The 24559-nt window shown below is 44.7% G+C and overlaps 1 pseudogene; it reads left to right on the forward strand.

Moving 5' to 3' along the window:
• Nucleotides 1-14472: 14472 nt before the first annotated feature.
• Nucleotides 14473-20392, forward strand: LOC123441867 (annotated as a pseudogene).
• The last annotated feature ends 4167 nt before the right edge of the window (nt 20393-24559 follow it).

The raw sequence follows: 24559 nt of genomic DNA on the forward strand, positions 1-24559 counted from the left end.
TGCACTAGTTTATGATTGTGGATTAGTAAGAATATTGATGTTAAGGTTTGTGATTCCCGAAGCATGCACGTATAGCCTCTCGTTATGTGATGAAGTTGGAGCATAATTTATCCTTGATTGAAATCCTTTATGTTGTTATAGTCGAAATCACGCGATGGTTAACTCCTCCCAACCTTATCTCTTGGGTAATGCGGGCCGTGCTTTGCTTCGAGAGAGATAATAAAATCTGGCAATAAGTATGTGAATTCTTTATGACTAATGTGAATCCATGGATATACACACACTCACCTCCACATATTTTCTAGCCTCCTTGGTACCGTGCATTGCCCATTCTCACCTCGAGAGTCGGTGCAAACTTCACAGGTGCATCCAAACCCCGTCATATGATACGCTCTATCACACATAAGCCTTATATATCTTCCTCAAAACATCCACCATACCTACCTATTATGGCATTTCCATAGCCATTCCGAGATATATTGCCATGCAACTCCCACTTCTTCCATTTTGATGACTTGAGCATTCATTGTCATATTGCTTTGCATGATCGTAAGATAGCTAGCATGATATTTCCATGTCTTGTCCATTTTTTATGTCCGTGCTATGCTAGATCATTGCACATCCTGGTTCACCGTCAGAGGCAATCATATAGAGTCATATTTTGTTTTAGGTATCGAGTTGTAATATTGAGTTGTAAGTAAATAGAAGTGTGATGATCATCATTATTAGAGCATTGTCCCAGTGAGGAAACGATGATGGAGACTATGATTCCCCCACCAGTCGGGATGAGACTCCAGACGAAAAATGAAAAATGGGGGAGGCCAAATGAGCCCACCGCAGAAAAATAAAATAAAAAAAGGATAAAGAAAAAAAGGAAAGAAAATATAAATAAAAATAAAAAAGAGAAAAGAGAGAAGGGGCATGCTAATTCCTCACTTGTGCTTCAAAGTAGCACCATGTTCGTCTTATAGAGAGTCTCTTGTTTTGTCACTTCCATATGCTAGTGGGAATTTTTCATTATTGAACTTGGCTTGTATATTTCGATGAAAGGACATGGTTGTTTGCTAGTAAACCTGAGTATGGATGTCTTTTTGCCAAAAAATAGATTATTGCCTTGAATCACTTGTACCTTAATAATCATGCCCTGATTAGATATATGATCAAGATTATGCTAGGTAGCATTCCACATCAAAAAAATTATCTTTTTATCATTTACCTTCTCGAGGACGAGCAAGATTTAAGCTTGGGGATGCTGATACATCTCCGTCGTATCTATAATTTTCTATTGTTCCTTGCCAATATTATACAACTTTCACATATTTTTGACAACATTTTATATGATTTATTGGACTAACATATTGATCCAGGGCCAAGTGTGAGTTCCTATTTGGTGTACGTTTTTTTGTTTCGTAGAATATCCATATCAAACAAAGTCCAAACGCGATTTTTTACGGAGAATTATTTTGGAATATATATGATTTTTGGGAGGTGGAATCAACATAAACGGAGGCCCACGACCTCCACTACCCACCAGGGCACGCCCCAACCCCCTGACACGCCCTGCCCTCTAGTGGCCACCCCATAAGTTGGTGGGCTCTACTTAGGGCGCAAGAAAGATAATTTATGGAAAAAACTATGTAAAAATTTCAGCCCGATCGGGGTTACTCCGGGAATTTAAAAAACAGTGAAGGGCTAGAAACCAGGAACACGAAACAGAAGAGAAAAGAGAGGGATATCCAATGTCGGAGGGGATCCTGCCCCTCCATCGCCATGGAGGCCATGGACCAGAGGGGGAACTCTCGTCCCATCTACAAGGAGGCCAAGGAAGAAGAAGAAGGATGGGGGCTCTCTCCCCCTCTCTCCCAGTGGCGAGGGAGTGCCGCCGGGACAAGGAGCGTGACGACGAACTACATCAACTATCTTGCCGCCGTCAACACTAACTCTCCCGCCCCTCTTTGCAGTGGTGTAAAACCTGTTTTCACTTTGTAAGTCTGGTGCTCAATACTACATACTATTTCCCAATGATATGTGACTATCCTATGATGTTTGAGTAGATCCGTTTTGTCCTACGGGTTAATTTTGATATGATGTTATTGATATGAGTTGTGTGTTGATATGGTGTTGTCCCGAGGTGCCTTCCATGAGGCACACACGTGAAGGATACACGCTGGAGGGTTTGCAATATGTTCATGATTCACTTATAGTGGGCGACGAGAGTGATAGAAACTTACACCCAAGTAAGGGAGTTGTGTTCTTATGGGAGTAAAGAGGACTTGATGTTTAATGCTATGGTTGGGTTTACGTTAATGATTTCTAATAGTTGCGATGCTTGCTAGAGGTCCAATCATAAGTGCATATGATCCAAGTACGGAAAGTGTTGTGTATGCTTCTCCCTCATTACACATGATAAGTATCTATCATGTTATATTCAATTTCTTATGGACAATCTTTTTCTTGCGTTACAAAAAAACTTTCTACTAAAGAACACCTAACTTTTGTTTACTTGTTCTTTATTATGTTGCAACTTATTCTAGTTTTCTTCTCGCAAAGTACTTCTAGTTTTATTCTTGTTTTAGGTAAAGCAAACGTTAAGTGTGCGTAGAGTTGTATCGGTGGTCGATAGAACTTGGGGGAATATTTGTTCTACCTTTAGCTCCTCATTGGGTTCGACACTCCTATTTATCAAAAAAGGCTACAAACGATCCCCGACACCTATGGGTTATCAAGGTACGCATGGGGCTGGGCCCTGCAAGCACAGGGCACGAAGGAAAGCAAAAAAGAAATGGCCACATCGCGACGCGTTCTGACGAATTGGTCCGACGACTTCGTGCGACTCGGTGGACCCTGGTACCATGGCTTGGCATGCGAGCGGCAATTAATCCTAGCTTGGGGGCTGGATCCTAGTGATGCAAAGCAGTGAGACAATTGCAGGGAAAGGGACAAACCTAACAAGGAGCACTAAGAGCAAACTGGTTTTCGGCGCACATTAACTTAAGGCACAAGGGCCATTATTCTTCTTACACGCCCTCGTAGGGCCAACATGTTTTGTTGCAGGGAACATAAGAAACAAAAACAAAAGGGGTTTGCCTCAAGAAGGCCCGCCTCCAGGATGCCGACCCTGGCGCCACCTAACGTGGGCATGTGAGGAGACATCACGCGATCGTAGCTCCGAGAGGAAGTGCTTCTGCCGCCTTCATCATGAGAGGAACTGCAGCCGCTGCTGTCACTTTTCATACAATAGTCCAGGCGGTCGCGAGTCCTCTCGATGATCTTCACGAAGAGTGTGGCGACCTTGTTGAACTTGAAGTAGAGGACGTGGCCCTCCTTCAAGCCGCAGGTGAGGGAGAATGACTTCCACCCCAGCTCCAGGTACGTAAAGCCGCGACCGGTGAATTTTGTGGCCATCCAAGAGGGCCCGTTGCAGCAGCCGTCTGGCTGCATCCACATGCCAAGGGGGGCGCTCCGCCATCTCCCCCGCGAAAGAGTTCGGGAGCTGGATCCACGTACGGAGTTGGCCCTTCATCTCCATCGTGAACTCGTGGGCCATGTCCGCAGAGTGGCTCCACGACCGGGGCGACCGGGGAGCCACGCCGTTCCTCTTGCCCCACCCATGACCGCCTCAACCCCTATTATCGCGTCCGCGGGCCGAGCTTCCACCTCGAATGCCTGGGACAGCGCGGCTCACCGGCGAGGCATGCCAGCGCCCCCTGGGAGGCATCCCGGGCACGGTGGCACACGCGTGGATATGACCTCGTCCCCTCGCGAGCCGCGGTGCCTCTACCTCCTCCGCCGCCGCCTTTCCCTTCTCAACAGGGAAAAACCTCCTCAAAGGCGCCATCGCTGATGCAACAATAAGAGGGAAAGAGATGCGAGAGCAAGGAAGATGACCCCAGGGCCCCCTAGCTCGCCTATTTATAGTAGTTGGCACAAGGCCGACCCAGGCCCCATCGCCTTCGCTAAGCGTAAGCAAAGTGAGGAAGAGCAATCATGCCATCGCTAGCTTTACGTCAGCCTAGGCGGTTGCCGAGGCGTCGTGGTAAGTGGGGGCGTCCCACGTTCCATCGTGCGCCATGCACCGTGCCTGTCCTATAGGCGGTTGGGCCCCGCGTCATTTCTCCCCAACAGCCGGCGGGATCATGCACCTCGCGGGCTCGGGGGCTACTGTCAGGCCCATGGGACCGAGGGTATCCAGGCTCGTCTTCATGTGGGCCCAGGCAAAACACATGCCAGAGATTAAAAATGATCCATATTCGGACCTCACGGCCAAGGCCCCCGCGAGGACCCCCACCCCACGAGGGGGATGCATGCGGGCATCGTCGGGCCCCGCACTAAGCCCCGCCTTGCGAGGGGGGCCTCCCAAGGAAACCCTCGAGGCTCTTGCGTTGCAAACTGATCAAGGGTGCTTGGTGGGGTCGGACGGTCCAGCGGTGTCACATGGGTGACGCGCGCGCGAGCCAGTGGCGTCATGAGGTGTGCCCACGGGCGGAGATGAGGAGGCTTCCCCTTTTATGATAAGGGAGCAGGGCCACCGCCAGTTTCCAAAGCGATCCCTTAAGTTTTTCCTCTTTAATGCAAGAAGACCAGGATGGGAGGATCGCTAGGGCAAGAGGTCATCCCCGATACCATCAACGCATCACGACAGGAAGCTTTTGCAGGTGGAGACCACTTTTGCTCGGATAGGCTGCGATCATGCCCCTCCTAAAAATTGTCCATTGTGGCAACCCTTCCCGCGTGGTATTTTGGGGGGGGGGGGGGAAGAGGACCAGGTCCAGTATAAAGGAGGATACTCTTGAGGGGAGACACTCTTGTAATCTCTTTCGCACCCAACCAATTGCGACAAGCAGGAGTAGGATTTTACACAGCAAGGTCGCCCGAACCTGGGTAAACAACCGTGTCCACTGTACCTCTTCCTTAGCTCGATCGAACCGGAGCGTCGCTGCGAGGTAGCGCTGTAGAGTATGGCAGAAGAACTTGCGCACCCCAAAGTTCGAACCTCTCCGGGTCCTCGGAGACGTAAATCCGACAACTCTGCTTCTCGAAAACAAAAAAAAACATGTTTCCTTTTTTTCCTTCCTTGAGAGGCACGGTTTCGCTTCCGCGAGAGATACAGATTTGCTTCCGCGAGAGGGGTGACCATGCCTGTCGGAACCAAAAAACATGGTTTTTCTTTTCGCAAGAGGCACGGTTTTTCGTCCGTTTTTTCATAATTTTTTTGTCAAATCTATCAACATGGGATCTAATTTTGATGATCTTGACGCGAGGAATCCAATGATGAAAACGGTTCAAGATTTGGATGCACGATTTAAGAGATAAAATATTTTGAATAAACTGATCAACAAAAAAAAGAAAAACTCGGATTGACGTTTGGAAAGTGTACACCTCAATTAGTGATTTCATATTTATTTGAACACAGTATAAACGCAAGAGCTCATATACAGGCGCATACACTCAGCCCTACCTCTATGAGCACCTCCAAAAGACTGAGCCGTCATGCATGATTTAAGAGATAAAACATTTAGAATAAACGGATCTACGAGAAAAAGGAAAGCTCGGATTGACCTTTCGAAGGTGTACACCTCAATTAGTGATTTCATTTTTTTTTGAACACCGTATAAATGTACGCGCTCATATGCTCATCCTACCCCTATGTACACCTCCAAAAGACTGAACCATCATGCACGGTTTAAAACGTTTTGAATAAACGGATCTACGAAAAAAATTGAAAAACTCATATTGACCTTTGGAAGGTGTACACCTCATTTAGGGATCTCGTATTTTTTTGAACACTGTATAAATGCAAGCACTCATATAAATGTGCATACACTCATCCCTACCCCTATGAACACCTCCAAAACACTAAGTTGTCATATCATGTTGAGATTTATGAATTCACCGTAGCCGCCTCATCATCGACGGGAACATCTCCACCCACTGAATCGCATCGCCGAAATTTTTAAAATAAATTCATGAATAAATACGAACACGAGAACTTGAACCCTTATGAGCTGAGAATACCACAATCCATCTAACTATCTAACCACAGGTTGGTTTGCCATAATTTTTCTTTTTAAAGTATGTTCTACATGTTTTGAAAACCGGGTTACATGTGCTACTAAAATGGGCCGGCCGAATATATATGACACACATCGCTAATTTGAGTACCCTCGTGATTGTTCGACGATTGGGGGGAGCTCCTAGCCGGCGCCTTAAGCACGAGCTGGGATAACCAGCGCCCACATGCCCTACAAAATGGACCGGCCCAGTTCTAGGGCGGATTTTTTTTATAAAAAACAAAAAAAGTGAACACAAAAAGTTCATAAAAGAGAAAAATGGTTCACAAATTTTAAAAGAAGAGTTCATGAATTTGAAAAAATTCACTATGATTTAAAAAAAGTTCACAATTTTTTTAAAAGTTTACGCATTTTGAAAATTAATTCATGAATTTGAAAAAAGTTTTAAAAATTTCGTTGAACTGAAAAAAAATCAAAAATCTGAAAAAGTTCATCCTATTAAAATAATCATCAAATTTCAAAAAAGTTCATAAAATTTGAAAAAAGTTCATCGATATTCTGAAAAATTCATAGAATTTGAATACAAAATTCATAAAATTTTGAAAAGGGTTCATTGATTTGAAAAAATGTTTGTTCATTTGAAAAAAAGGTAATCAAGAAAAGACTGCACTTTTTTGAAAAAAATAAAAATAAAAAATAAAATGAAAATGAAAAATTAATAAAAAGAGAACTTAAAAGAAACAAGAAAAGAAAAAGAGAAAAAGCGAAGAAAAAACAGACCTGAAAAAACCCATCTGGAAAGCTTCTGGACACTTCACAAAACCGGAAAAACCTCCCTCCCGCTGGGCCGGTTCATGACCAAACGTTGCACGCGCCGGTTAAGAATGCACTTTAACTGATGCTTACAGCGCCTAATAGGATTTGTCACGATTGGGTGCAGTGAGCATCAAATAGAAAACGCGGCTCAAAGGCCCAGGCTAGGCAATGCAAAGTAGCGAAACCAAAGTTAATTCACAGGAATCTCAGCAGCAGGCACCCATCGGCTATAGATTTTGAGAATCAACTCATATGTTTTTTTGTAAAAGAAACACAATACAAATACATACGCTCATATATAAAAAAAAAGTTATATTCATCCATATGAATGCAAGTACATACATCCTACTTTTATGTGTATGTTCTAGAGACTGAAGCGATCAAAATTGACAAAATTATCACATGTAACTTGTATTTGACGGGCACTCCATACCACTAAGAAAACCTTCAAGATTTCAGAAATAAATACATGAAAATGCGATCGTCCGTACCAAGTCTAGGACTTAAGTCCGGATGAACAGATTCCACAAGAGAGACTTAAGTCCGGATGAAAAATATCATATTTCAGTTGTCAACCACAGTTCATGCGACAACACAAAATACATGTGGTTCCTTTTCCACTTCCTGTCTCTTCTCTCCAGATAGATCCCGCGTGGAGGTGGATTAACGAGTAAAGAGATACCCACAAAAAAACGAGCAAAAGATAATAGAATAATTTAACAAGCGGTGACACTAGCTGTCAGCTGAAAGCAATGTCAAGCCTATGGACACTTCATAGTCAAACGTTAGTACACTAGAAGAAAGAAACAATCAGATATTACACAGGGTCACTCTCACAAGTACGGCTTCATCGAAACGGATGAACGAGAATCTATGGTAATCTCTCCCCCGCTAGAATCTTTGAAGACGTGATTGGCACCGAGGGTTCATAATTCATAGCTCATCCGTGTAAAAGACACTCACTCCGTGTGTGAGAAAGGGACGTATGCATTTGTCTCAACTCAAACCTTAGTAAAAATTTGGCCACATTTATTGAAAAAACTATCAACAACTGCAGTACCAAAGTAGTATTATTAAGTATACATAATGAAATATACATCAATTTAGTCCTCCCCGGGCATCCGGATTCCGGAAGTTGTCGGCAGCCTAATTCCACAACTTAGTTGACCACTTAGCAAATAAGTTGCCTTTCTAAAAACATGTACAATGGTTGATAAGATAGTCTTATCTTAAATTTTACATGTAATTTTGAGATGATAAAAAAGAGAGTCTATAATGGATCATCTTTTAGCCTTATCTTTTATAATTAGTTATTCCTAAAAATATGATGAGATATATTGTGCTAAGAGATCACCTCTTGTCTTCTCTTAAATAAGAGAAGGCAAAGCTTTTTTTGAGTTCTCTTTTCTCCACCTCATCATTTATCATATGTGGCACTCCTAAGATAGCACCATTGTACATGCCCTAAGGCCTCGTTTGTTTCGCATGGGTCGGAGTGGTTTTCAGGGGATTAACCCCGCGAGGCCCAGAATCCCAGCGAAACCTATTTGATACACGAGGTTACATGGGCCAACCCGCTCGATTCCCCCTTCGACCCGCTTCTTCCCACATGCTTCAGAACCCTCGAGGGGGGGGCTCGAGGATTGGGCCGTGCAACTCCTCCCCAAGACGCTGCCGCCCGACTCCTCCCCAAGCCGCCGCCACCGCCCGACTCCTCAACGCTGGCGATCTGCTCCGGCGTACCGTATTACTCCCCGGTGGTAAGTCTTCGCCTCGCCTCCCCTCCTCTCATTTCCCCGCATCGTCTAGGGTTTTATATTTGTGCAGCCATGGCTGATGCCTCGTCTCGGTGGGTGGGGCGGGTGGCGCTCACCGCGGTGGAGACGAGCTCGTCGGCGTAGGAGCCGCCGGAGGCGTGGACGCCGATTCAGCCGGCCCAAACCCGACGAGACCTATGCAGAGAATGGATTCTTTTCCTAGTGTTGATCCAAGGAGCTCCGCGCGATTTGCTTTGACATGGTTGTTGGGAGTGGATTCTTTGTCTTTGGGGCATTAATTATCAATGACGTTGTCGGGACCCCAATCCTAAGCCATAGGAATCCAGCCTGTAACATGTTGCATCCCTTTGCGGTCTCACGCACGGTTATCCCCACGGCTGCCACCTTACCTTAGCCGGGACCGTTTGCGCCTTTTGACTCACGTATGCATTAGTGTCGCTAGCATTCCAATGTCAAAGAACCCGGGTCGACATATCTAGTCATAAACTCAAGTGGCTCGACTATACAGAGACAGGCATGCATAACCCAGCAAAGCAGGTGTCGGTCAACAGCGAGTGTAGACGAGTCGTAGCAAGCTACAAGGACTCCATTACACCGCGTGACATTTCCCCGAAGGGACAGCGACAACATCTAAGAAGGATACATGCCGGTCAACCAATGTGTCCGAAGCAGTAGCGAACTACCAAGGCTCGGTGGAATCACAAAGGGACATTTCTCTGTATAGAGAGCTACTAAGGCATACGACTAGGTGTCGAATCCTATACATATCACAGTGCATCACACGTACGCATGACATACTAGATATGCATAGATACAACAATGGCATCACAACATAACCATACAACATCATGACATTTATTTAGAAGACTCGGAAGAGTCTTGCATAATATGTTCATACAAGCAGGGGTCACACGACCCGACACTCAAAGTCATACAAACCAACGGAAGCATAAAACTGTCTGAGTACAGACAGATGAAAGGATAAGGCATAAAGCCTGACTATCTACAGATCCCTTCTGAAAGGGGCCAGGTCGTAGCTGGGACACCAGCTACTCGTCATCATCGATGTCTAGATAGAACCCACATGTTGGCTCGTGGGTATCCTCTACAACAATTATTAAGCAAACATGAGTACAAGAGTACTCAGCAAGACTTTAGAACAGATCTATCTACTCATGCTCAGGTATCAATAAAGGGGGTTGTGGTGTTTCATGCAGCAAGCCAGCTTTGTCTCTTGGCTAGACTAAACTACATTTTTAAATAGTTTTATCAACTTCGATTTCCCGCACACGAGTCCACTAACTCCACAACAATACACCATCATGGAATCATTCCCGTCTTACTACGGAAATGCTATCCATGACACTCACACTTATCTTGATACTTTTATGAGTAGCCATTAAAGTTATCTATGAACAACATATGTCTCCAAGTAGTCCATATCCGCGGACGCGGTTATTCGAATAGATCATAACCCTACAAGGGTGTACTTCTTTACACACGCTCTCGCCACTTATCGCCACGTGCACGTCATGCAGCTCGGCAACCTTCAAGCGGAAGCCCAGCGAGGGAGTTGGCCACGACCGTTAACCACGCTAATACCTAGTCCAGGTTTATCGCCTATTTGAGAGTAACCCGCACGGAAGTCCAGCCGAGGTTTCCGCCACGGTCCCAAACGATGTGCGCAGGGTTCCCAAGCCCACCATTCGGGTGCCACTTGGTACACCGTGCCACTGCCTACCGCATCATATCCCACCTCTAAGGTCAGCACTATGCACGCCCCCCAGCATGACTACAAACATGAGAAACTACTTGCAACTCCTGGACCGGGTACTAGCCGATTAATAAGTCGAGAGGGTCAATTAAGTATCCCAACGTGTGGTAGTATCTAGTCTTGGATTACATATACGGAACTCAGTTCCTAAGGACGGTTCCAATGAAACAACCCGTCATGTACTCCTATAGAGCCTTTCATCGGTACCTTTACCAAATCTGGTTCCACTTATTCCTTGTCACTAGAACACATTCATCCATTCCTGTTCATCACCTAGATGAAACAGACCTGACTCAACTCTAGGCATAGCAAGCATAGCAGGAATAACACATCATTGCTCAAGCATCTACCAGGTATGCTAGGTTGCATGGTTTGGCTATTTACTGTGACAATGATAGGTCATGCAAAGGAATAGGCTCAACTACCGAAGTAAAGCATTTGAAATAGTTTGTCCTAATGTAATAAGTGGGAGCAGGAGCAAGAACATGGGATGATATCAGGATGATCAAAAGGGTGCTTGCCTTGTTGCTCAGCAGAGGGGTAATATCCGTCAGTCGGATATTCAGTCGTATCCGGAGGGGCGGGGACTACCGGAATAACAACATACAATTAATAGCAATCATATGCAACAATCATGATGCATGATCACGTCATGAAATGAAGAGTGATATGATTCAGTGTGGTTGGTAAAACCTTAGTTTGCATCTGGTTTGAAATCCAAATTCAAATATCATTTGAAATGGCATATTTATCTTAACCATTTAATTGATTTGACTTGATGTTGTTTCATAACTTTGTTTTTCATGCATGAAAATAGCACCATTGTGTTCATTGAATTTTTCTGATCAATTTGCATATATTATTTGTCAGATTTGGAGTTATAATCAATTTTCTTTGAATTTCCTAAGTTTTGCAATTATTCTGGAATTTTATTAAATCAGAAATAGTATTTATTGCGTCATTATGACATCATCATGGTCAACTGGGCTGGCCAGGTCAAACCTGACCAGAAGGGCCCACTCGTGAGTGGCTCGGGGCTAATCCCGCGCTGACCAGAGACTAAGTGGGGTTTGACCCACTCTGGGGCCCACTAGTCAGTGGCATTGAGGGGGGATTAGGTCCTAATGACCCGTCCACGTCGGCCCACACCGGAATCTCGCCGGCGCCGACCAAATCCACGGCGGATCATCGCCGGAATTACCCTAGATAGCGCTGCAGGCCTCGGACTCGAGATCTGAGGGCACTGGGACGAAGCCCAGGCTCGACCCCATCTAATAGAGGCATCGGGAGGGGCTGAGGGTGGCCGGAGGGCAGCGGCCGAGCCACGGCGGCAGTCGGAGCTCGGCTCGATGACTACGGGGCTAAAGCGGAGGAAACGGAGGGGTAGATGGGGGGAAATACTCCGGAGCTCACTGCGGTGTTGAGGGGAGGCTCAGGCTGCTCGCGGAGGCACCGGATCCGACGAATCGACGGTGGCTTGCCGGCGGCCGAAGGTGGAAGACGACGATGACGAGGGCGAAGCAGGGCTCAGGGGCTCTTCTCCTTTGGCAGGGACGACCAGCTCGATGAGGCGGAGCGAACGGCGTGCTCAGAGGCGAGGGAAGAATGCCGGAGCGATGGCTAGCTCAAGCTCGAGCTCGCAGCAATGGCGACCGAGAGAGAGAGAGAGACGCAGAGGGCGAGTGAGAAGAAGGAGAGGATGGGAACGGGTCTGGGGAGGCTTATCCTCCCTCTCCAGCGCATCAGGGCGAACCAGGCACGCACGTAGGTGCGTGGGCGCATCGAGAGAAGTGGCGGCCAGCTCGTGCTCCGACTAGCGAAGGAGGAAGACGACAGAAGGGGAATGGGCTTGGGCCAGGTGAGCGAGGTATAGTCTTTTCCCATTTTTCTTTCCTCTCCAGTTTCTATTTTATCTTTTCTGATTTAGTTTATTTTATTTTTGGCTCCAAACTATTTCAAAAATAGTTTTAATTATACCCGGGTGTTATTTGGAATATTTCCAAACCTAGATAAAGCTTTCAACATTTTATGAGAATTTGAATTATTTGAAATCACATATATAATTGATTTCAGTGACTTTTATGTTTAAAATAAAATGCCAGAAGTATTTTGAAAATATATTTCACCTTTGATATTTTGTTTCCAAGAATTATCAGAAAAGATGAACTTTTATGATGGCCATTTTGGGTTCATTGATTTGTCACCAAGTTTGAATTGTTTTGAAAATAGAGTTGCTAGGGTTCGCTTTTGTTTTCATCTCTTTGCTTTTGATTTCATTTCATTTTCTGGGATGCAAAGGAAAAGACATGAGCACAATCTTGCTAAACTCTATTAGGGATTCAGGGATGTGACAGACATGACCTAGTATCTTTTTTGCCATGGCGACCTAACCGACGGACTGACCGGAGGCTAGCTGATGCGCGGATGCAAGGGAGGTGGATGGAGTTGGTTGATTTGCAGGTTGTGCTGTAGATGAACAACTTTTTTTCATCAATCGGGGCAGCAATGTTCTGTGCAGTGTTTGTTTCAGATTATGATTCCCCTCTTGTACAAGTGTTGTTCCTGGCTGGATATTGCTGCTAGGTTGGTTGCCAGCCAAATGGCTCCTCTCTCTGCTTCTGAAATCTAGGGTGTAATTTGGTCAAGCATTAGTGTTACGCAGAATGCAGTAATTTAAGCTGCTTTACATTTCATTACACTTGACATTGACATTTTTTGTCTTTGGGGCATGAGAGCAAGGTGGCACCGACAGGCAGGTGTGATTTGTAGCACCACTAGTTTGTTTTAGAGCCTTCAAGTCAAAGACCTATGCACTGTGCACTGCACGTGTTTCTTTTACAATCTGCATTATGACCTCAAGCTTCCATAAAAAATGACCCTAAGCACCGGATGTAGTACAAAGAAATGCTACTTAATTAAAATGTATTTTAGGATAAGTCTTTCATAAGGTGAAGGAAGGGGAAAGATGCTAGTTATAGTAACTCTGTATTTTTGGGTCTCTTCAAGCATAAAAGGACACTGCACAGACATTTTGTCTATAGAGAAACATGTGCTAGGCTAGTTGGATCTATAGTAGGGATGGTTGTTTCTATATTATATTTATGTATATGAGTGATTATGTGTTATCTTACATGTCGTTTATTATCCTGCTTGTTGCTTGCTGATTCTAGTTTTAGTGCCGAGATGAATTATGAAATTATCGACCGAATTCGAAAGAGAAGAAGAGAGGATGATGAAGACATGGTGTCCTTCATTTGGCCCGTATTACATCAAATGCGTAAAAGAGGATCAATCGAGAGAAAGCAATGGCATAGATCCATCCTATATGGAAAGAAGCGTGTCCATGATATTCTTACAGGGCATATTAAAAACTGCCTCGTAGCTTGTAGCATGGAGCCACATAGCTTGAGGGCTTTGGCATCTTACCTTAGAAGAGAAAAGTTGATATTGGATACAAGAATTAAGGTGGAGGAGAAGTTGGCCTTTTTTGTACATGGTGCCCCACAACGCGTCTTATGAAGATCTCCAGTTAGAATTTCAACATAGCGGTCAAACATTCCATGAGTACATCAACGAGTTCTTCAACATTATTCCTTTCTTAGCTAGTCGATTTTTGAAGCCTCCGAGCATTGATGAGCCACATCCAAAAATCTCCATCGACCCAAGATTTTATCCTTATTTCCAGTTTTCCATCAGTAACACTTCCACAATTTACTTTTAGAACTTGAAGTTATTCCTCTCATTTGAAGTTCTTTATTAACCTTCAATCCATTTACTTTCAGAACTGTTTAGGAGCCATTGATGGTTCACATGTACCTATATCCGCAACACCTGGGATTGCCGCTCCATTTTGGAATAGGAAGGGCACCCTCAGTCATAACATCATGATTGCATGCGACTTCGATCTACAATTCACTTTCATATCATGTGGTTGGGAGGGTTCAGTAACAGATGCCAGAGTTCTTCAGTCTGTGATGATGACATGATTTAGAGTACCAAAGGCAAGTTTTACCTAGTTGATGGGGTTATGCAAACACTCAGTCATTTCTGGCACCTTATCGGGGTGTCCGATATCATTTGAAGGAATTTGGTCATGGACACGCTCGGCCACAGAACCACATGGAATCGTTCAATCATCGACATGCTATTCTACGCAACCATGTGGAAAGGTCCCTAGGAATTCTTAAGAAGCGCTTCCCAATTCTTCATGTTGGCACACTACATACAATCGAGAACCAAGTGAAACTTCCCGCTGCTGCTGCAGTTCTTCACAATACCATCAAGATGCATAATGGAGACGAGACTTGGCTTGACAACCAGCCCAATAACATAGCGTAAAATGATTTTGTTGACCTCCCAAATGGTGATGAGAATAACTATGGGAACAACGGCTTAGGGAACACTTTGAGGGATGAAATCGCAATGCAAATGTGGGAGGCATATCATCCTGAATAACAACATTGTGGTATGTTTTTTAATCGTATATACATATGCATTAATTAACTTATGTCGTCTTCATCATCTAACAATGTAATCCTTATTGAATGCAAATATGTATCCAAAGGGGTCTCCAAAGTACAATCTTATGAAAGCGGCCGGAAAAAAGGCTTCACATGGTGCGAAGAAGTTGTCATCCAAAATTAAAAAGACTCCTCCAAAAGGTATTTTAATGCTTCATCTCCGCTTGTCGAATTATAGCAACTCTTGTCATGTTGAGTGTGATCAAGTATGCCATTATTTTACTCTATAAATTTATTTTCAAATTGAATGATAGTAACTCTTATCATGTTGAGAATTAGTTTGAGCAATGTAAATTTGTGCTATGTGTAGTTAAGAAGCCCATAGCTTAGTGGAACCTGGCTCTTGAAAAGGCTCTGGTAGATTTACTTCATGAGCACAGTAATCCATATCATAGGGGACAAAATGGTTGGTCTAGTGAAACTTGGAATAGAGTGACAAAAATATTCCATTGGAGATATGCCCATACAAACTTCACAAAAGAACAAATCCAAGAGAAACCAAAAGAATTGAAGGGTCAATACAAGCCTATCAAGGATGCTCGGAAGCAAAGTGGTGTTAGCTGGAACTATCATACACACATGATAGAGGCCGACCCACATCTTTGGCAGAACTTGATTATTGTAAGTTCTATAATATTCAATGCAACTTGTATTCCATGCTTCTTTTGTAATCAATCTTGTTTTCGGGTAATCTAGGTTTGATAAATCATTTCTCTTATATACAGTCCTCGCCAGACATAAGAAAGTTTCAGACAAAGCCATTTCCTCTATATGACAAGCTAGGTGATCTTTATGATGGCGACTTGTGACGCCCTCGTTTTAATCGTACGCTAATCATACACGCAAATGCGTACGATCAAACCCAAGGACTCACGGGAAGATATCCCAACACAACTCTAGACACAAATAAAACAATACAAGCTTCATATTACAAGACAGGGCCCTCGAGGGCTAGAATACACAAGCTCGATAAACACACGAGTCAGCGGAAGCAACAATATCTGAGTACAGACATAACAGGGGGTGCCTTAGAGAAGGCTAGCACAAAAGAAACCGATCGAATGAGGCGAGGCCTCCTGTCTGGGAACCTCCTAACTACTCCTATCTTCGGCGGCCTCCACGAAGATGATACCATCGGGGTCCCAGGTGTCGGCAGGAAACTCCACTCCCGGGCTCCAGTATCTGGTTGCAGTAACGGATCAAGGGGACAAAAGGGGAGCAAAGCAACGGTGAGTACTCATCCACAGTACTCGCAAGTATTATATCAGAACTATTCTAAGTATGCATCGGTATCAAAGAAGGGGGGTTTATATGTGGACTGACTGCAACAATGCGAGAAATAGAGAGAGAAGGCCTAGTCCTATCGAAGACTAGCATATTCAGGGTCTTGCAACAATAGACGAGGGTAGAACAGGTGTAACACGAATAATAGTCATATTGTTGTAGCAGTATTAAAGTGAGATCATGCCCAGAGATCCTCCCTCGACTCCCTGCAAGGAAGCAATCCCGGGGCAACTAATTCCAGTTAAGTAACAATTGTAGTTGTATAAGATCACGTCACAACTCCAAGTCGCCCTGTAACCGTGGACACGGCTATCCGAATAGTTAATTTTCATCCCTGCACGGGTGCACAACATGTTCCGTCACGCTCGATAACACTCTGGCCGGACACACTTTTCTGGGTCATGCCCGGCCTCGGAATATCGACACGTCGCAGCCCCACCTAAGACTCAACAGAGAGGCCAGCCGCCGGTCTAAATCCTAAGCACAAAGGGTTCGTGGGCCCAGTTCCCCTTCGCGCTCCTACATAATGCGTGGGCGGCCGACGTCAGTCCTAGCATCTCTTAATCACAAGCGCGATGCATCTCGGGACCACTCGGGCGTGCGCCGCTACGTTGCTGACATCTGAAAAGCTTTGGCTGATACCGTGACGCCGAGTACCGATAATTCTTCCCGCGTAGCCGGTTAGTGCGAAAAGGTCTCCAACCAACCCAGATCAAATACCCAAATCCATTAAAATTTTAATTAGGCCATCGACACAATCTCGCGGGAATCCACCCATCTTAACAACTAATCACCAATGATCCCAGTAACATGGTCGAGTAACTGTGTGGTTGTAACATCGGGGGAATCCGAGGTATCACCCTCGTTGGATTCCGAACGATGTATCACCCTTTGGGGTCCCACACTTGAGGGGTTGCACGACAGAGGCATCGTCGGGAATGGTGAAAGAGGAATCACCCTCGATAACCACAACCGACTAGCTATACTACAGAGATATCATCAGGGGTACGTAGCGAGGTGTCACCCTCGGTACTCGATAGTATCTCTGTAGCGTCGTACAACTAAGGGGGGTGTATGTGCTGTGTCGGTCTGGCTCGTCGATCAGGGATCGAGATTTGAAAATAAAGCGGGGCAACTGCACTACGGGGTCAGAAGGGATGACTGCTCCACCTATACTAAACAGTTTTAGAAGTGCAGTACTGAAAGTAGCAGTTCATAAAAAATAGGCTATGCATCAGATATAAGAGCTAACTACAACAGTAGCAAAATACTAATGCAAACAGTAGAAAGAAAGACATAGGCGATATAGGAATGATCAAGGAGGGTTTGCTTGCCTTGCTGCTCTGCGGCAAAAGGCTGATCGGCAGGGTCGTAGATGTACCCGGCAGCAGCGACACTCTCGGGGTCTACCGATAAGAAGAGGGGGAAGAAACAATAAATAATAGCAACGGTGCAACACAATGCATGACCAAGCAAGATGCAGGCTAGACATGACTAACGCAACAACATCCGTCGCACATGGGTCGGAAGAATATCTGACGATATTTTCCGGGTCTCGGGCTACTACCGGTCAGACTGGAAACGATGGAAATGTTCCATGTTTGCTATGCTAGGGATACGTGACAGACGAATGGACCGTGTATCCGGGTTTGTCTCGTTCTGCTGATCAACTTTCATGTTGAAAATATTTTGATCTCACTTATGGATTAATTTATATTAATTTTTAAAGTTTTATTTAATAATCAGGAATTAAAAACAGATTTAATTAATTAAATTAAATGCTATTATGACATCAGCATGATGCCATGCTAACATCAGCAGTTGACTGGTCAACTGACCAGTGGGTCCCATGCGTCATAGACACACATTTTTAATTAAGATTAAATAGTAATTAATTAGATTAATTTAGTGGGGGACCCACGTGTCATACTCTAATTATTCGAATTACCTATTTAATTAATTAACTAATTAATTAATTAATGTATCTATTTATTTATTTAATAAAAGCAATTTTTTTATATTTTAATTTTCACTTTTCTTAAAAGAGGGTGTGGGGCCTCCCTATCATAGACAGCGATGTGGGTTGGCCCCACCGGTAAGTGGCTTAGGCCACATACACATTTTACCTACATACACATATTCATACAATTAACATTTTCTCTGTACATACTTGCATATACATACGCATTACATACACGATACATACAGCACAATACATACATAATACATAATACATACATGACTTTTTATTTTATTTTCTTACTAATCTCTTTCTAACACAACTCTGTGCTAACTCTCTAACTCTGTGCTCATCTCTGCCATCTCTCTCAACACAGAGGAAGGAGGCAACCTCCAACTACACCTACAGGAAACCAATGATGCCGGAACGAGAAACTAACTTCCGGAAAGGAACCGGGGCGGGAAACGAAGAGTGGGGGAAGAGTCACGGTGCCTCACCACCGTTGACGGGGAAGCAGAGGCTCGACGTAAAGGTAGACCGGCAGGGAGGAGGTTGGGAGGAGGATGCCGGCGAATCTGGCGTGGCGGAGCCCGGGAAGGGGCCGATCCGGCGTGATGGAGCGGTTCCGGTGAGCTTGTTGACGAGGAGGCGGGTCTTGTGAGGAGTAGGGGCCGGCCGGTGGCGCCGGTTGCGGAGGGCCGGCCGGTGCGGAGGTCGTCGGTGCGCCTCTGGGGAGGTGCTCTGGCGACGGGGAGTGAGGCCGTCGGGAGAGGAGGGGTTGCCGGCGGGGGTGAGCAGGGGAGGGCCGAGGAGCCGCCGGAGTGGGGGGGGGGGGGCTCGGCCGGCACGGCGTGAGCAGGGGAGGGCCGAGGAGCCGCCGGAGTGGGAGGGCTCGGCCGACGCGGGTTAGGGGAGGGCCTGCGTGCTGGGGAGGGAGAGGGAGGTCGGTCTCGGAGGGAGAGGCCAAGAGGAGGGAGCTCTCGGTCTCAATGGGGGCTGGGGGTTGGTGGGGTTCTCGGTGGGATCTGGGGGCTGTTGTCGTGGGGAGGGAGAGAGACGAGAGGAGAGGCTCTCGGTCTCGGTGGGGGCTGGGGGTTGGTGGGGCTCTCGGTGCGGTAGCGGGGGTAGGTGAGGGGCTCGGGTCGGGTGGAGGGAGCCGAGAGGTGCGAGCGAGTGGGAGAGGCGGTTGGTGAGCGGGCGGGAGGGTAGTCCTGGCGGCGGCCAGGGAAGGGCTCGGGAGCGGGGGGTTCGCCTAGGGTTCGGCCCCCCTTGCTGGGCCGGTGGGGAGATGGCCAGCTGGGCCACTTGGCCTAGTTGGCCAGGGTTTTTTTATACATTTATTTTTTAATCCTTTTTTACATAGTCTTTTTCTTTTTTTTAATACTTTATTATTACTTTTATTTTATTTTTTTATTATTTCTGCATTCCAAAACTTCCATCCATTGACTTTAATTTAATTATGATAATTGCTTTGATTTTTATTAAGCGATAATTTATTTTAGATAAATTTGATGACGTGGAAGAATTAGTGTGTGGTTACTCTAGCTTAATTGGGGCGTCACATGAGTTTAATGGATTTTCATTTGCTACCTTTTTCTTGACCTTTATAGAGAATTTATATTGCTATGTGACCTTTAATGAGAACTTGGGTGCTTGTGTAGGACACATAACAGAAGGTAATTTCAATTTTACATCAATTGAGGCTACACAAGTGACTGACGATGATCCTGAAGTTGAAAGAGATGAGACTGGGTTCTCTTTTGATCTGAATGAGTGCGAAGATGATTTACACATGTATGATGATCCAAGAGATGCGGCTCAAAATGACGGTCCAAGTGGAGCTACTCAAAGTGATGGTCCAATAGATGGTACTCAAAGTGATGTTACTCGAGCAGGTTCTCCTCGTGGTTCCAACAAAAAAGCCAGTGAAAGGGCCCAAGACGAAGAAGAAGCGGGATGATCCCATGGTGGAAATGATGGCGAACTATGTGGTGATCAAACAGAAGCAAGCGTCGGAGGAGTCTGCTTTGTTCGCAGGGTTAAAAAATGCCCAACAGTTCACCATCAGCAAGTGCATTGCTGTTCTGCACAAGATGGAAAGCATCTCACATGGAGAAAGAGCCGTTGCATATAAGGTGTTCAAAAATTATGAGAATCGTGAAATTTTCCTCAATGCCGCCGCCGAAGATGAAGTGAGTGTCGCTGTTCTCCGTCGGAGCGAAATGGCAGAGTTGCCTCGAGGTATCTAAGGTAAGATTTCACTATGTTATTAGTTATTGTAATATGATCTGAAAATGTTTGGTGATATTTTTTACATTCTTGAAGCGTGAGAACTGTGACATTTTCAGATGGTTTATTGTCGATACTATAACATCTTAAAAACTGTAGCTACAAGAGTCATCTCTATTCTTGACAGTTTTGTGACCTGATTTGCAAACTCTTCATCCTCGTCTCCTCTGTCTCTCATTTTATTGTGCCCATACACTTGAACACAAACACATTCAGATATAGCTACAAACACGTCCAGGCTGACTGATCGCATAGGAATTCGTTTCGTTTGCGAGTGCCATGTTTTTTATTTCATTTTCTTGTTTTCATAGTTGAGTTGGGATATTGTCATGGCGTACTAATAGCTCTCTACTGTACCATATTTCTGGAAATTTAATCAGTGACTCTGTGTTCATGTGATTTTAGACTTGCACTCCAGTGTCGCTTATATGTGGAACAAAGTAGCTAGTGGAAAGTCAGGGCAATGACCAAAGTAACTAGTAGCTACTGAAGTTATCCTCTTATTTAATCCTGATACTGGCTAGTTGTGTTTCAACCTTGTTTTTCTTTTGTATACTGTTGTGACTGTTACGGGAACTTTTTTATGAAGATGGTTGATGCAGAGGCTAGGGTTGAACCTCCTTTTCGAAAAAATATATAAGCTCTTTCCCTACGGGTCGTTTTTCAAAAGTGTTTTGAAAAAAAGCTATCCAGGAATGGATGCTAACAACATTCTCTCTCTAAAAAAATCTGCAATTTATTTTGTGTGTAAAAATCACCAAGTTCAGTATTGTGCATGTGCTTACATTGAACATACTCAGTCAGGCTCAGGCCACACAATTTTCAATCCGTATCATACAACATATATGCAAAAAAGTTGAGGGGGCTAGTACTTGTTGATTGGTATTTAATCACAGTTGATAGTTTGCTTTGTTCCCTCATTTCTGGATTAATCTTGATGTGTTTGACCATTGATATTCATATATTAGATTTGTTCTTCATTCTTAGATTATATGTGTCATGCATTCTGGTCTGCTAGTAGCATCTTTTCATCTAGCTAGCATAGCTAACTTAGTCCATTTCTGTTGAACTTAATCTATCTAATGGACCTTGCTAACTTGTTCTCCCTTCATTGACGCTTCAACTGATGGCAAGATCAAAACTGGTGGTGCAAACCTGCCATTTTCAGAAGCTGATCAACCATAAATAAGCACATGAAAGAATTGGAAAGGGGAAAAACTAGCCTGAAGAAGAATTTGGACATGAATTAGGGCCTTTAAAGCAGAAGAAATGTTTTGGGAATATCCCACTAAGTCACCACGTCTTCTGACTGCTCTGTGGCGAACCCTTTTGCTGTCCTTCCACGTGTTGTCTATTTCGCTATCTTGTTGCTGAAGCTTTATCAAATCTAGCCTAACTTGGGATTACTCCCGCTGGTTGCTGCTGCAAGTAATTCTTTTTGTTTCAGTCGGATGCATTATTCACCATATCTATCACCTCTCTTCGGCTTAAATGCAAGCAAATTCATGAAACAGTTGCTAACAGTAGCAACATTACCTTTTTTTCTTCAGTATCCTATACTGGTGCTAATTATATTCAGTCAAGACAGTATGTATTAGATTGTTCAAATTCTATAAAAGATAGATAATGACTTATTTGCTGGTTCTTTTTTCAATTTTATTGGTTGATATGTCCAGGTTTTTCTCCACATCTAACCCTTGTACCGATTCATCTATTTTTATAAGGACCTGATATCGCCGAAGTGGGTGACCATGTGTTGCCGCCACAAGTCTCCTCCATGTAGTGCCGCCCACAAACATGTCTTGTACCATTCGATGATCCAACATGTGTTTATGTTGTGATAAATCGTTGACTTTTATTGGTTGAATATCTTGTATTTTTGATTTGGACCATGGCATGTGTCACGTTTTTCATTTGCACCGTGACATGAATGGATGTATCATTTTCAATTGAACCGTCGATTATATGAGCCTATTTGTTGTTATGCGTAATTTAGTTGTACCTTTGTTGAAAGTACGTTTCTTGTGTGAGCTTTTAAAGTTGTACAAATTACATTTTTAATTTTGGTATAGTAAATTTGCTAACCCTGTGTATCAATCCCTATGTACTAAATAGTAAGGGTATGTGAGGGGTTTGGGGATTTGGAGGGATTTAAGAGGATTGGGTGAGAGGGAGGGATTCACCAAATCCTCCCAAATCCCCTCATTCGAAAACCCCTCCAATCCCTTCCTGTCAAACAAGGCCTAACGGGGCATCTCTACCGAAGAGCAGCCGCACACTGTTGATCTCCTCTGTGCTCTGTGCAATCCCCCTGCAAGCCATGCTAGCGGCGGATCTGCCACACGGGACGATCTCATCGATGGAAAAGATTTGCCAAGAATTTCTTTGGTGCTCCAAAGACGGGGCGACAAGAGGGAAGTGCTCAGTTGCTTGGGAAGCAATGTGTACATCAAGGTGGGCTGGAGGATTAGGTATCTCGTATATGAAGTGGTTGAACGTGGCATTGCAAGCATGTTGGCCATGGTTGAGGCACATGGGTCACCTGCGGCCTTGGCGAGAGTTCCAAATTTCTATTCCAGCGGCATCGGTGAAGATATTCCACGCCGTGACTCGGATTGAGGTGAAGGACGGTGCAAGCTCATGCTTCTAGGAGGACCAACGGTTGAACGGCTACATGATCTAGGAACTCGCTCCCCTTGTCTATGATCGTGTATGCCCACATATCCGTGCCACCATAACCGTCAAGGAGGCCTTGTAAGACCATGCTTGGGCGCTAGACCTTGGACGAGAGATTGATCTGCCTCGAGGGAGTTGAGGAGTACATAAGATGGACATGGGAGAGTAGTGCCATATACTCGTCCACTCTGCATATGCCTTAAAATTTGGAGGAAGAGAAGTGATGTCGTACACGGCCGTCACATGGAACTCCAAGGCCCCCTTAAATGCCAGTTTTTCACTTGGTTAGCCATGTGAAACCACTGTTGGATGTTCGATAGTCTCGCCAAGACAAGCTTGCCCCATCAAGAGTCATGCCCATTATGCTACCAAGCCGACAAGACCATCAACCATCTCCTCATTGAGTGCATGTTCACACGAGCACTAGTAAAAAATGAGGCTTTCAGCCGCAGCCTCAACTCACATTAGCCCCGGGTCGAAATAAAACTGAGACCAATGACAGGCATTGGTCCCGGTTCGAGCTGTCACGGCCTCGCGGGGCAACATTCACGGTTCGGATCGACGCATTAGTTCTGGTTCGTGTCAAAAACCAGGACTAAAGATCCAGCGACTGACACGTGGCGTGCCGCGGAGCATTAGTCCCGGTTGGGGGCTGGAACCGGGACTAATGGTTAGTCTTCTATCCCGGTTCTGTCCATTAACCGGGACCAAAGAGATGCCTATATATACCTGCCCACCCTCTTCTCTGTTTTTTGGTTGTGTGAGGTGTGCATGTCATGCTCTTGCCACCCTTCTATGAATGCACATGAGGTGTTCGATGAAATGCCCGAGCCACATTTAAGATTTCTCCTCTCCAAGCTCGACATCTCCAAACTCCATTTTCCTCAAGGTTTGTCTAGGTTTGACGGTGCACCAACTACACAAGTGTTCTAAAGGTTAGCTACTTCATCCTTTCATCTCTCACTTCTAGTTTAGCTCATTTCAAATGCTCTAGAAGTAGAGTGGTTTGTAGGTTTAAGTGTAGGAGTGTATGTGTGAGTTCTTTTGATTTAGATGCAAAATTTGAGCTCAAATTAACTTCTTAGAGTCTCCACATGTGTAGGGTACCGTCCCGTGCCCGTCCTCACCGTTGTCGATCGCCCGCGCCGATCTCGTCGCCAGCACCACCGTGGTGAGCCTCTTGTTCTTATCTTCTTTCTAAAAGAATTTTTTTCTTACTTGAATGATTTAGATAGATACTTGTATAAATTACTTACTTTTATCTTTTTGTTATTATATAGTGTGATGATTTTGGTATCCGCCTCCGTCGGCCCTCATCCTGTCTATGATTCAGATGTGGTATATATTATCTTTTATAACTATTTGTTTTATTTAGTGTTTATGACAATTATGATCACCAACGTGGCACGAATTTTTTAATCTAGGAGGTACTTGAACCGGAAATTCCAATC

The sequence above is a fragment of the Hordeum vulgare genome, chromosome 3H (assembly GCF_904849725.1).
Source record: "Hordeum vulgare subsp. vulgare chromosome 3H, MorexV3_pseudomolecules_assembly, whole genome shotgun sequence".
In the NCBI taxonomy this organism is placed as follows: Eukaryota; Viridiplantae; Streptophyta; class Magnoliopsida; order Poales; family Poaceae; genus Hordeum; species Hordeum vulgare.